This window comes from Polypterus senegalus, chromosome 2, assembly GCF_016835505.1.
Source record: "Polypterus senegalus isolate Bchr_013 chromosome 2, ASM1683550v1, whole genome shotgun sequence".
NCBI classification, from domain to species: domain Eukaryota; kingdom Metazoa; phylum Chordata; class Cladistia; order Polypteriformes; family Polypteridae; genus Polypterus; species Polypterus senegalus.
In genome coordinates, this window is record NC_053155.1 from 309311055 (window position 1) to 309326726 (window position 15672).

Genomic DNA, 15672 nt, shown 5'->3' on the forward strand with positions numbered 1-15672 from the left:
ATGTATAAAACCTACACTTGGCGTAAAGCTACGCACTTTTCCACGGTACCTCATGCCTTGTCGTACGCAAGTTCTCCGCTCGGTTTTGCAAACTGGCGGCACCCAGCGTCAAAGCAATGCTACTGTTCCTGTGTGATTACTCATTATTTTCATGGCGGCTTTATAAATACACAGAAACTAACCGCATATTGTTTATTAGTGTAATGCATCTGATTGTAATTAACTTCGTAACAATATAATGGTTCAGGGAACAGCCATAGTATTCCAAATGCCATAACTGCTCTCACTTCTCCTTCTTCTTCTTCTTCTTCTTCTTCTTTCAGCTCCTCCCGTTAGGAGTTGCCACAGCGGATCATCTTTTTCCATATTACTCTCACTGCACGACTCGGAGTATTTATATCACTGTATCTGAGTGTGAATCACAGCAGCAGCTGATCGGAAGAGAATTATCGGTATACAGCATTAAGCACGCTGTCTCAGCCACTGCAAAATGTTTTAAAGCCTTTCCTGTACGGACCTCGCGGTTCAGAAACAGTTTAATCCCAAGAACTTTAAATGCACTCAATCAATTGCTCCTTGTAGAACGGTTTGTACTTATAAGTACAATCACCCCACTGTAAACTTGCACTACAGTTATAATATCTCACAACCTGAGCCACTTTATAAAGCGCGTATTTACATATGATGACGATATCATTTTTAAGGTGAAATGCAGCAAAATATGTTTGTTAAATTATACACATAAAACTTTAACTTCATTTAAATAATCTATATTCTTCACTGGGAGTGTCGTGAAGGATAGAATAATTAAACATGTACTACGAAGATATTTCAATGTTCTTTAAACGTTTTGAAGAATCGGCTAAGCTTACAGATGGCTTAACGCGTCTATTACAGAGCTGATTGTGTGGCGATCGGTTACTTGGGGAAAAGCACTGACTGCAGTGATGGCTACGCCAATATATATTGAATATAAAACAGAAAGAGAAAATAACAACACAGCTAAAACGCAGCGACAAATTTCGACAAAAGATAAATGCTTGTCATGAGCACGAGGCTCATGAAACACATGTTTAATAATGTGCTTTAGCTCCTATCATCATGAAAATGACATCACGTATACATCTCAGTATTTTAGTTATTCAGAGAGCTGTAATATCACAAATGTAATGGACTCTGTGTCCAGTTGGAGGAAGAGAGCCAGTTTAAGAAGCAAGTAGTGATTCACACCCACAGAGAACATACGAGTAGAAGATCAAATACAAAACAAAGCATTTAACGTGCTACTTTAATTACGATGTGATTTGAGAAACTGGTTAATTAAACGATTTTAAGATGAAGTTTATAATGTTCTACTAAATGACAAAATAAACTACGTGATTAAAGTGGAAATGTCGAGATTGAAGTTGACATTTGTGCTTTTTCCCCACCGTGTGCCTTTTTCTCTGTACCTAATAAACTTTCATATGACACTCAGACAGTGGGCTTACAACTCGGCTTTTCACGGCAACTTTGATATGTGACTTCTTTTTTATTTCCGGCACTGTGCGATTTTGTGAATGTGAGCTTTCAAGTTTCTCCAACACGCTATGTCACTCGATCAACTTCCTTTTGTTGATTATACCACGGTTTATTTGAACAAATAGTATGTTTTTCCTTTGCCTCCACTTGGTATTCGCTGAAATTCTTATATTTTCCCCGTGCTTTTCCCATTGTCTTTTCACAGAAGGCTGCGCTTAAGGGCGATTTATATTGATTTGCATATTCAAAGAGGTGTAATTCTGGGAGGATTTGGGGCGTTACATAATGCGCGTGCACGTGCGTTAGTTTTCACGCTGATCGGGATTTATGTAGTGGAAGAACGTGGAAGTTGGAGTACGCACAGATTCCTGCATCTGGATTTTTCTGTGCGTAAGAACATTTCGGCTTTTGTGCTTACGCCATGTTATAGTGCGAGTTCTACGCACGGCGTTATGCATGAGGCCCCTGGAGTTCATGGACCCACCCTTTCCACCTCAGCAACTTCATAACCCCACCACCTCCATTTTTCTCCTGATTTGCATCTGAGAAGACATCATTCTGTTAAATTGCTTTGCTATTTTGGAAACCTCTGGTGCCCCAACCCTTTAGAATATCTCTGTGTCTTTTGCTACAATGGGCATTTGTACAATGAATATGTACTCACTGGCCACTTTATTAGGTACACCTGTTCAACTGCTTGCTAATGCAAATATCTAATCAGCCAATTACATGGCAGCAACTCCATGTATTTCGGCATGTAGACATTGTCAAGACGACCTGCTGAAGTTCAAACCGAGCATCAGAATGGCAAAGAAAGCTGATTTAAGTGACTTGGCTGTTGGTGCCAGATGTACTGATCTGAGTATTTCACAAACTGCTGATCTACTGGGATTTTCACACACAGCCATCTCTAAGAGATTACAGAGAATGGTCTGAAAAAGGGAAAACATCCAGTGAGCGGCAGATCTCTGGGCAGAAACGTCGTGTTGATGCCAGAGGTCAGAGGAGAATGGCCAGACTGGTAGAAAGACAACAGGAACTCAAATAAGAACAAGTAACAACCGAGGTATGCAGAAGAGCATCTCTGAACACACAACACATCAAACCTTGAAGCAGGTGGGCTACAGCAACAGGAGACCACACCGGGTGACACTCGTGTTGGCTAAGAACAGGTAACTGAGGCTACAATTCACACGGGCTCACTTTAAATTGGACAATATAAGATTGGAAAAACGTTGCCTGGTCTGCTGAGTCTCGATTTCTGCTGCGACATTCAGATGTTAGGGTCAGAATTTGACAGCAACAACATGAAAGCGTTGATCCATCCTGCCTTGTATCAATGGTTCAGGATGCTGCTGGAGGTGTGATTATGTGTGTGTGAAGGGGGTGGGGGGGATATTATCTTGTCACACTTTGGGCCCCTTAGTACAAATTGAGCATCATTTAAATACCACAGCCTACCTGAGTATTGTCCATTCGTTTATGACCTCATCTCATGTACTCATCTTCTGATGCCTCCTTACAGCAGGATAAAGCGCCATGTCACAAAGGTCAGATCATCTCAAACTGGTTTCTTGAACATGACGATGAGTTCACTGTACTCAAATGACCTCCACAGTCACCAGATCTCAATCCAAGAGAGCACCTTCAGGATGTGGCGGAAACGGGAGATTCAAATCATGGATGTGCAGCTGACAAATCTGCAGCAACTGCGTGATACTTTCATGTCAATATGGGCCAAAATCCGTGAGGAACGTTTCCAGTACCTTGTTGAATCTACGGCATGAAGGATTACAGCAGTTCTGAAGACAAAAGGGGGTCCAACCCAATACTAGTATGGTACACCTAATAAAGTGGTCAGGGCTTTTCATGGAGTTGCTTGCATTGTTCTTACCTTCGGTACCTTGTACCTTTAGTAAATGACTTGCAGGTTAATACAGACAAAGGCAGTTTTTCTGTTCTCATCCTCTTAGATCTGAGTGCCACATTTGATATCCATCCATCCATCCATCCATCCATTATCCAACCTGCTGTATCCTAACTACACATTCACAGGGGTCTGTAGGAGCCAATCCCAGCCAACACAGGGTGCAAGGCAGGAAACAAACCCAGAGCAGGGCGCCAGACCACTACAGACATTTGATATCATTGATCACAATATTCTTAGAAATCGCCTTAGTGAATGGGTGGGCCTCTCTGGCAGTGTCTTAAACTGGTTTGAGTCCTACCTGGCAGGTAGAATTTTCTTTGTTAGTTGTGGTAATTATATTTTGAAAACCCATGATAGTCTATATGGTGGTCCACAAGGCTCTATCCTGGGTGTGCTGCTGTTTTCGATTTACATGCTTCCATTAGGACAGATTATCTTAGGGCATAACGTGAGCTACCACAGCTATGCTGACGAAACACAACTGTATTTATCAATAGCGCCTGATGACCCTGACTCTCTTGATTCATTGACACAATGTATTACTCGTGTTTCTGAATGGATGAGTAGTAATTTTCTCAAACTAAATAAGGTGAAAACAGAAATATTAGTGATTGGCAACAATGGATATAATGAGGGTATTAGAAGTAAACTTGATGCATTAGGATTAAAAATCAAGACGTAGGTAAAGAATTTAGGCATAATTATTGACTCTGACCTGAATTTTAAATCACATATTAATCAGATTACTAGGACAGCATTTTTTCACTTAAGAAATATAGCAAAAATAAGATCCCTTATAACTTTGCAAGATGCTGAGAAATGAGTTCACCCTTTTGTTTTCAGTCGACTAGATTACTGTCACTCACTCCTCTCAGGATCACCCAAAAAAGACATCAATCGATTACAACGAGTGCAGAATGCAGCTGCTAGAATCTTAACTGGGAAAAGAAAATCTGATTACATCACACCAGTGCTGATGTCACTACATTGGTTACCTGTGTCATTTAGAATTCACTTTAAAATTCTGCTTGTGGTTTACAAAGCTTTCAATAATCTGCTCCATCCTATACCTCAGAATGTCTTACACCTAACACTTCAAATTGTACCGTTAGATCTTCAAATGAGGGTCTGCTTATTATTCCGAGAGCTAAACTTCAAAGAAGTGATGAGGCGGCCTTCTGCTGTTATGCACCTAAAATCTGGAATAGCTGACCGATAGAAATTCATCAGGCTGATACGGTGGAGCACTTTAAAGAAACTGCTAAAAACGTATTACTTTAACATGGCTTTCTCATAGCTTCATTTTAATCCTGATATTCTGCATATGTATTTAATTATCATTACCATTCATGGTGGCTCAGTAATCCATACTAACCCCTACGTTTTCAGCTGTTCTTTTTCCAGCTTTCTGTGTATGTCGATCTGCACCCCCATCATCTGATCAAAGCACCGTGAGTTTCCTACAAGTCCACATGACCGTCGTCATCAAGTTCTTCCATGTAAACCCTGCATACCATGAGGACTGATTGTGAGGTCATTTATGTTAGGCAGAATGCCTAGAAGGGGCTGGCTGGTCTCGTGGCCTCCGACCCCCTGCAGATTTTTTTTTTTTCTCCAGCTGCCAGGAGATTTTTTTATTTGTTTTTTCTGTCCTCCCGGCCATCGGTGTTCCCTAATTCTATTTTCTTATTTATTTTGTCTTTTTTCTCTTTCTTCATCGTGTAAAGCACTTTGAGCTACATCATTTGTATGACAATGTGCTCTAGAAATAAATGTTGTTGTTGTTAATTGTTCACCATACAGACCCACCACAATTTAGCTCTTCCTCATTCAGGTGCATTTACACCTAGGGAGGTGACCTCCATTGAAATAATTGATGGGACTCTTAGCGCAAAATGGTGAGAATTTGGGCATGTCACATAAATGGGGGTGAATAATTCTGTGATCGAATACAGGGAGTGCAGAATTATTAGGCAAATTGTATTTTTGAGGATTAATTTTAATATGGAACAAACACAGTGCTATCAGTCAATCCAAAATGTTAATAAACCTGAATGTTTCACAACGGAAATGTGAGTGTGAACATCATCAGGGGAATACATATGTGCGCACAATTATTAGGCAACTATTAGTGTGCAGATTTATTATGCAACTAAAGGAAAAATGAAAATTTTCCCATCTCACTTGTTTCTTTTCATCTGTTATAGTGAGAATAATAAACAAACACCTCAAAATTTACAAATAAACATCTCTGACATTTCAAAAAGAATAAATCAATCAATCAATGACCAATATAGCCACCCTTCTTTCCAATAACAGTCATAAGCCTTTCCATTCATGGAGTCTGTCAGTTTCTTGATCTGTTGACGATCAGCTTTTTGTGGAGCAGTGGCTACAGCCTCCCAGACACTCTTCAGAGAGGTGTATTGTTTTTCTCCCCCGTAAATCTAGCGTTTAAGAAGTGCCCACAAGTTCTCGATAGGGTTTAGGTCAGATGAGGAAGGGGGCCATGTCATTATTCCTTCATCTTTAAGGCCTTTACTGGCTGGCCACGCAGTGGGGAACTTCGATGCAAGTGATGGAGCATTGGCCTGCATAAAAATCATGGTCTTTGTCCTGTATCACTGTTTGAAGAAAGTGTCTTCGAAAAACTGGCAGTAGGTTTGGTAGTTGATTTTGAGTTCATCTTCAATGCAAAAAGGTCCAACTAGCTCATCTTTAAAAATACCAGCTCATACCAGTACCCCATCTCCATGTTGGAGTGGAGCTCTGTGCCCATTACTGATCCACAGGTCCATCCATCTGGTCCATCAAGAGTCACTCTCATCTCATCGGTCCATAAAACCTTTGAAAAAAATCTGTCTTCAGATATTTCTTGGCCCAGTTTTGACGTTTCAACTTATGTTTCTTCTTCAGTGGTGGTTGGGTTTCAGCCCTCCTTACCTTGGCCATGTCTTTGAGCACTGAACACCTTGTACTTCTGGGCCCTCCAGGTAGGTTGCAGCTGGAGGATAATGGGTTCCTGGTAGCTTCACGTTTGATTCTTCTCAAATCTTTGGCAAATCTTTGGCAGCTAATTTGCGTCTTTTGTTCTCAACACTTTCACTTTACATGCTTCCACTGGGATCTCTCATTAGGAAACATAATGTTAATTTTCACTCGTATGCAGATGACACCCAGTTATACCTTTCATTTAAATCAAATGAAGTTTCTCCGATGTTGTCTTTAATTAGTTGTGTTAGTGAATTAAAGGAATGGATGAATGAGAACTACTTGTCTTTAAATACAGATAAAACAGAGATGTTAATTGTTGGAGGGAATGACGCTGATCACAGCAATATTTTGTCGTCATTTAACTCAGTTGGAATCCCAATTAATTTTACTGAATCAGCCTGCAATCTAGGAGTTATCTTTGACTCTAGCATGTCATTTAAAGCGCATATTACAAAGTCGTCCAAAACATGTTTTTCCATCTTAAAAATATTAGGAAATTAAGGCGCTTTCTAAATAAACAGGATTGTGAGAAATTAATTCATGCATTTATCTCTAGTAAGATTGACTACTGTACTGCAATGCGGTGTTCACTGGCTGTTCAAACTGTTCTTTATACAGCCTCCAGTTAATCCAAAATGCAGCTGCAAGAATTATTACAAGAACAAGAAAATATGAACACATAACCCCAGTTCTTAAATCTTTACACTGGCTCCCAGTTAAGTTCAGGGCAGATTTCAAAATCCTCCTTTTAACATATAAAGCATTAAATGGCCAAGGTCCGGCTTACTTGTCTGAACTTATCATGACTTACAAACCTGAGCGCACATGAAGATCTCAAGATGCCGGTCTGCTTAGGATTCCAAGGATTAATAAAATAACAGTGGGAGGTCGAGCTTTTAGTTACAGGGCCCCTAAACTGTGGAGTGGTCGGCCTGCTATTATAAGAGATGCCCCTTCAGTCTCAGCCTTTAAATCCCGGCTGAAGACTCACTACTTCAGTTTAGCATATCCTGACTAGAGCTGCTGATTAACTGTACAGACTGCATCTCTGTTGTTAGTCATTAGCACTATAACATAAGTAACATGATAATTATATTTGAATACTAACCCTCACCTATTCTGTTTCTTTTCTCGGTACCCAAATGTGGCCATTGGTGCCACGGCCCACCTGCCAAGTTGTTTGCCTGCCTATGGTAAAGTCATCCCTGATGGAGGATCACAGGAATCATGGGAAAGAGGGGTCCTTTCATCGGAGCAACGTTTCAGCCGTGGCATGGCCAAATGGGGAGGCAGCTAGATGGATGAGGTCTCCAGGACTCTAAAAATATCCAAACCTAATTATGTCATATCATCTACTGTTAAACCGTACTTCTAAAATTTTTATTATTATGCTGTCTTAAGGAATTGTTCTGTTGTGTATATTGTATTGTATTGACCCCTACTTTTGACACCCACTGCGCCCAACCTACCTGGAAAGGGGTCTCTCTTTGAACTGCCTTTCCGAGGTTTCTTCCATTTTCCTACAAGGTTTTATTGGGAGTTTTTCCTTGTCTTCTCAGAGAGTCAAGGCTGGGGGGCTGTCAAAAGGCAGGGCCTGTTAAAGCCCATTGCGGCACTTCCTGTGTGATTTTGGGCTATACAAAAATAAACTGTATTGTATTGTATTGTAACACGTTTCTTGCGACCCTGTTGACTATTTGCAACAAAATGTTTGATGGTTCTGTGATCACACACCAATATCTTAGCAATTCCAAAAGTGCTGCATCCCTCTGAAAGACTTTTTACAATTTTTGACTTTTCAGAGTCAGTTAAATCTCTTTTTTGGCCCATTTTGCCTGAAGAAAACTAGCTGCCTAATAATTCTGCACACCTTGATATAGGGTGTTGATCTCCTTAGGCCACACCCTCCCTCATTACACAAATACACATCACCTGACGTGCTTAAATCCAATAAGCATTCAAGTTAATACAGCTGGGAGTTGGAATATACGCATTAAAAATGATGATATGGTCAAAATACTCACTTGCCTAATAATTGTGCACACAGTGTATTGTGTGTTTTAATTTTAATTGTGATGAACGTCGTCTACTTTGATGAGGTCTGTTTTTACCTTGACATTAAGGAGTCTTATTCTGTTGATCAGAGTTAAAATAGCCTTCTTCAGTAGTCATCTTCTTGCACTATCACTCAGACGTTAGTAACATTAGATCGGGGGTCTCCAACTCTGGTCCTGGAGGGCTAGTGTGGTTACAGGTTTTCAATTCTAACCCTTTTCTTAATTAGTGACCAGTTTTTGCTGCTAATTGACTTCTTTAACCTTCATTTTAACTGACCTGCTATTGAAGACTCATGGCCCCCTTAATTGTTTCTTTTTACCTTAATTAGCAGCCAAACAATAAAGAGACACAAAGTGAGTAGCCAACCTGTGTCCGCCATGCAGGATATGAGAATAAAGAAAGGTGATGGTCTTAATAATGCTGATCTGCTCAGGTCACCAAAACATTTTGAAGGTGTTCTCAGAAAAAAAGAAAATCCACAGTTTTGAAAATGTCTACTGTGGCAAAATGAGAGCAAATGGGGATGAAATGGCGGGTTTGATGAATGTCAAGAATTGACTTCTGATTAAGAAACTGGGTGGAGATGGAGGCCCCGACTTAATGGGTCATCTGCTGGCTCACAAACTTCACATCTCAATTCAGTGTGAGTGCTGATTAAGAAAAAAAAAATAATTCAAAGGACTGAATATTAAAAAAAAATGACAGTGAAAGAAATTAATTAGTAGAAACATTGGCCATTAATTAAGTAAAGGGTTTAGAATGAAAACCTTCAGCCACAGTAGTCTTCCAGGACGTTTGGGTAGTCAGGGACAATGGTTGGTTCCCCCATCATCCAGTGGCCTCCATATTGTTTGGGACACATTATTTCTTGATTTCCCTCCTCTGTTCCACATGTTTAAAATTACAAATCAGACATTTCAGACTGTTGAGTGATTAAAGTGCAACCAGAGCGGACATTAAGATCTCAAGATGCCGGTCTGCTTAGGATTCCAAGGATTAATAAAATATCAGTGGGAGGTTGAGCTTTTAGTTACAGGACCCCTAAACTGTGGAGTGGTCTTCCTGCTACTATAAGAGATGCCCCCTCGGTCTCAGATTTCAAATCCCGGCTGAAGACTCACTACTTCAATTTAGCACACCCTGACTAGAGCTGCTGATTAACTGTGAAGACTGCATCTCTGTTGTTAGTCATTAGCACTAAAACATAAGTAATATAATAGTAATAATTTGTTACTAACCCTCACCTATTCTGTTTCTCTTCTCGGTACTCAAATGTGGTGGCACTTGGTGCCACTGCCCACCTACCAAGTTGTTTTACCTGCCTAAGTCATTCCTGATGGGGGATCGCAGGAATCGTGAAGTAGAGGGCTCCTTTTATCGGATTGGCTGGCCCAGCTGTGGAATGGCCAATTGGGGGAGGCAGCTTGATGGCTGAGGTCTCCAGGACTCTGAACAAATCCAAATCCTATGATGTGATATCATCTACTATTAAATTCTGCTCCATACTTGTAAAATATTTATTTTTATACTGTATTGAGGATTTGTTCTGTGTATTGTATTGTACTGACCACCATATTTTTGACACCCACTGCATGCCCATCCTGCCTGGAAAGGGGTCTCTCTATTTGAACTGCCTTTCCCGAGGTTTCTTCCATTTTTTCCCTACAAGGGTTTGTTTGGGAGTTTTTTCTTGTCTTCTTAGAGGGTCAAGGCTAGGGGGCTGTCAAGAGGCAGGGCCTGTTAAAGCCCACTTCTTGCGTGATTTTTGGCTATGCAAAAATAAATTGTATTGTATGTAAAGCACATGTGTCAGAGTGTCAGCTCCCCTGCAGGACCCCGTAAAGTGTATTAACCAAATGATTTTTTCTTCTCACTTCTGCTGTCCAGTTGACATCTTGTCAGCAGGTACGTGAATGTCCTGTGATCGACTGGCGTCCTGTCCAGGCCTGCCAACCCGTCTTCCTTCCAGAGCTGCTGAGATTGACTCCATCTAACTGCAACTGTTCAGAATGCAGACATGCGGATTTGGATAAAAATGAAATGGAAAACTTAATTTAAATTTGTACAGGATACTAAATGAGGTGGATTAGCAGAACTGCCCTGGAGGCAGCTAAATCCTTCCAGATGGACCTGGCAGATTTCAAAATTTTAACAGAGATGTGGAAAGGGGACATTGAAAATCAGGGCTGAAGACTCAGGATTTGAGCAAAGCATAAGAGTGGGAGAGCCGCAGCAGAGACAGCTTCATGTCACTCGCTCTCTTATGCTACTTTTCAGTTAATTGTAGGAATTGTCTTACTTGGCTATTTGTAATTCTTTTTTTTTTGTCTTCTCAAGGTCCATGATGGCTCTGCCATGAAGTGGAGACGTCTTTACATACGATCACCATATTTATTTATATAAAAAGCATAGTTTAACCTGCATAACAAAAACTAAAAGAAAAAAATGAAAAATTATGAAGGGGTGGCACTGCTGCCTTACAATAAGAAAACTGGGGTTCAAGTCCAGGGTGCTCCCTACGTTGAGTTTGCACAATCTCCTTGTTGTCCGTGTGGCTTTACCTCCCACAGTCCAAAGACCCCTGCTGGAAAATGGATGCATGAATTAGGACAAGAAAAGAAGAAAATTGAAGACTCTTTAAAGCTGGGGTGTGCAGCTTCAGTCCTGGAAGGCTGCAGTGGCTGCAGGTTTTCATTCTAACCCTTTTCCTAATCAGTGGCCAGTTTTCACTGTTAATGAACTTCCCCTCCCCTCATTTTAATAGCCCTGTTTTTAAGGATTCAGTCCTCTAAATCGATTCTTTTCTTCATTAAATGGCAGGCAAACAGAAATGAGATGTGAAGCGGTGACCAGCTAAACCAGGGCTTCAAACTCCAGCCAATTTCACTCGAACCAGTTTCTTAATAAGAAGTCAAATCTCGCGGTTAATTGAACTTGTTATTCAATTCCATGGCTTGTTGCTGCTCTTGTTCTGCCACAGCAGACATTTTCAAAACTAATGATTTTCTTTTTTTTATAAGAACTCTGTCAAAATGTTTTGGTGACCTGAGAGATCAACACTACCGAGACCTTCACCTTTCTTTATTTTCAGATATTGTGTGATGGGCACAGATGAGCTGGTCATGTAGCGACTCGTATTATGTCTCATATTGTTTGGCTACTAATTAATGAAAAAGAAACAACTAAGGCCTCTGAGTCAAGTTATTTAAAACTAAGGCAAAACACCTTCATTAACAGCAAAAAGTGGTCACTAATTAAGAAGATGGTTAGAATGAAAACCTGCAGCCACTGTGGCCATCCAGGATTGGCATTGGACTTCTCTGTATTAAGCTTATCTCCTATCTTGTTATCTTTAAAGTATCTATGAACAGATTTTTTGGAAAATAAGTGATGGGTATTGTGGTGGTCTTCGTAGTCAGCAGCACCCTTCACCCAAAAGCCCGGCCCTGGTGATAATAGAATGTGCAGTACCCATAAAATGTCTTCACCTTTCTATAAACATTTTCCCTTTTTATTCATGTACATCATTGAATCACAGCTTCCTCCTGCCTGATTCTTTGGGTTGGCTGTTAACTGATATACTGTATATGTATCTCTCTCTATATAAAATCCAATGTCTGTCTGTCTGCTTTTCACGAGAGAACTACTTAACAGATTTATATTGGCTTTTTTCTAGAATTTGCTTAAACATTCCGGTTGATTTAGCAACTTCTTTCATCGCGCTATGAATCATAGTTCGCTTGCAGGAGTGATATATTTGTGTTATTTCGAAACAGATGCTGCGGGCCGAGGGGAGGGGGAAATGTGACATTAGGAGTGGGAGTAGTTCTAGCTCTTAGTTTTGGAGTGTACTATTCCTCCGCTTAGCTAGCGATACCTTTTTGTTTTTTTTAAGTTTGTCCTGTTTCACTACTACACGGGCAGAACTGCGGGGAATGGTAGTATATATATTGTCACACACATGTGCTTAGGAGAAAGTAGGTAAGCTCAAAGGTGAGTTAAACATTGTAAAATGAAGGGTTGATGCGCAGTAACGATGCCTCTCTCTCTTTCTTCCCGTCAGAAAAATAGAAGAGAAGTAAATATACATGGATGGACTCTAAAGATGGCCGCTGAAAACGTCACCTCCGTCCAACCCAGATGACGTATCTTCCAGCCCCTTCACATGACTTCACTTCCGGCTCCTCCTGATGACATGACTCGCCATACCACATCACTTCCGGTCCATCCTTGATAACGTCGCTTCCATCCCACAGCTTTGACGTCATCTCCTGCCAACTCACTTCCCATTGCCATTTCGTTTTTTCATGTGTAAAAATGCCATTTTGCTGTAACACATTTGTCAAATACTTACCGTTTTGATTTACTAAAAAGTGTTTTGTCTTTCCTTTGTCTTTTGGATTTTATACCAAACCTTTATATTGTGTTTGTGACATTGATTTTCTGAATATATAAAGTCAAAACTTGAATATATAAAGTAATTCCCGAATATATAAAGTCAAAGCTTGAATACAGTAATCCCTCCTCGATCGCGGGGGTTGTGTTCCAGACCCCCTTGCGATAGGTGAAAATCCGCGAAGTAGAAACCATATGTTTCTATGGTTATTTTTATATATTTTAAGCCCTTATAAACTCTCGCACACTGTTTATAAATATTCCCCGCAGAGTCCCTTTGTATTCTCTTAGATATTAGGTAAGATTCATTGAAATTATGTATATAAACACACTGTTTATATACAGTAAAACCTAAATATTATTTTAAAGATATTGAGTGTCTCCGATATCACATGTTACAGCCATTATGATAGACAGGCCAGCAGCAATAAATACGTACAATACAAGAAAAATAGTATACAGTAAATGTGTGTACAGTGACACTAAACGCACGTACATGTACTAAGTACTGTAAGTAGAAAATTAATTATGGTTACTCACCAACAATGACATGATGACTTGTCCGATAACAATGAGTTTTAGTTTTACTGCACAACAAAGGAGAGCGTTACAGCCCTTAAAGGAGCCACTTCAGGCGATTGTGTAGCACCGCCGTTGTTCTTCTTCAATCCAAATCCCTAAAGCAGATTCCATCCGGACTACTGTCTTATTACATCCACTTACAACTCGTTTTGCACCCTGGTTAAAAGGACACTGCAGCCGTAGATCTTATATTCCTTTCCTACTTTTTAAATAAAAAGAATCGTAGCCTTCAACAAATCCAAAATGTTTACCTTTTCGGCAATCGTTAACATCTTCCGTTTGTGCATGAGCACAGCCCCTGAAGCAGTAGCAGATCGTTTTGGAGCCATAATGAAGGGCTTGACTATGCACAAAGATAAACACAAAAGAGCACAACTCTTTACACAGAGAAACACGTTGATGCTGAATGAGCGAGACGAGGCTTCCTGGTTAACACTGCATTCAGCAGGCAGGAACTTAACTGCGTGCTCTGATTGGTTAGCTTCTCAGTCATCCGCCAATAGCGTCCCTTGTATGAAATCAACTGGGCAAACCAACTGAGGAAGCATGTACAAGGAAGTAAAAAGACACATTGTCCGCAGAACCCGCGAAGCAGCGAAAAATCCGCGTTATATATTTAGTTATGCTTTCATATAAAATCCGCGATAGAGCGAAACCGCAAAAGTCAAAGCGCGATATAGCGAGGGATTACTGTATATATAGTCAGCGCTGGAATATATAAAGTCAGCTCTGGAATATATAAAGTCAAATCTTGAATATATAAAGTCAGTGTCGGTAAGCTGGAATATATAAAGTCAAAACTTGAATATATAAAGTCAGCGTCGGTATATATAAAGTCAGTGCTGGAATATATAAAGTCAAAACTTGAATATATAAAGTCAACTTGAATATATAAAGTCAAAACTTGGAATATACAAAGTCAAAACTTGAATATATAAAGTCAGCGCTGGAATACAGTGTATATAAAGTCAGCGTCGGTATATATAAAGTCAGCGCTGGAATATATAAAGTCAGCATCAGAATATATAAAGTCAAAACTTGAATATATAAAGTCAGTGCTGGAATATCCATCCATTTCCCAACCCGTTGAATCCGACCACAGGGTCACGGGGGTCTGCTGGAGCCAATCCCAGCCAACACTGGGCGCAAGGCAGGAACCAATCCTGGGCAGGGCACATGCATCATTTTCAAAACATTAACCGAACAGTGTTTTTTTAATTTATTTTTCTGAATACGTTTTGTTAACTTACTTCAGTTTTTAGTTTACTAAAATGTGCCTGAGTTGTTTCAATCAATATATTTTGACTTTGACTTTATGTAATCAGGAATGACTTTATAAATTCTGACGCTAACTTTATATAATCAAGTTTTGACTTTATATATGCAGAAACAAGTTTGACTTTATATATACCGACGCTGACTTTATATATTCAAGTTTTGACTTTATTTAATTCCAACGCTGACTTTATATATTCTGACGCTGACTTTATATATTCAAGTTTTGACTTTTTATATTCTGACGCCGACTTTATATATTCAGAAAATCAATGTATTTACCTATTTGGCACCCCATACAATACAATACAATACAATTTATTTTTGTATAACCCAAAATCACACAAGAAGTGCCGCGATTGGCTTTAACAGGCCCTGCCTCTTGACAGTCCCCCAGCCTTGACTCTCTAAGATGACAGGAAAAAACCCTTGTAGGGAAAAATGGAAGAAACCTCAGGAAAGGCAGTTCAAGGAGAGACCCTTTTCCAGGTAGGTTGGGCATGCAGTGGGTATCAAAAAGAAGGGGGTCAATACAATACAATACAATACAATACACAGAACAGAACAAACCCTCAATACAGTATACAGTATACAAATAAAAGTTTTAGAAGTACGTAGCAGAATTTAACAGTAGATGATATCACATCATATGATTTGGATTTATTCAGAGTCCTGGAGACCTCAGCAATCAAGCTGCTTCCCCCATTTGGCCCTTCCACGGCTGAAACAGTGCTGGGCCAGCCAATCCAATGAAAGGACCCCTCTTTCCCATGATTCCTGTGATCCTATATATATTTACGGTAATGATTTCTTCCATACAAGCGCACGAAGTCACAAACAGAATTCCTTCTACTGCATTGATGGTGAGCAGTCCTATTTATTGAAAACTGGTCACTGATTAGGAACAGGGTTAGAAT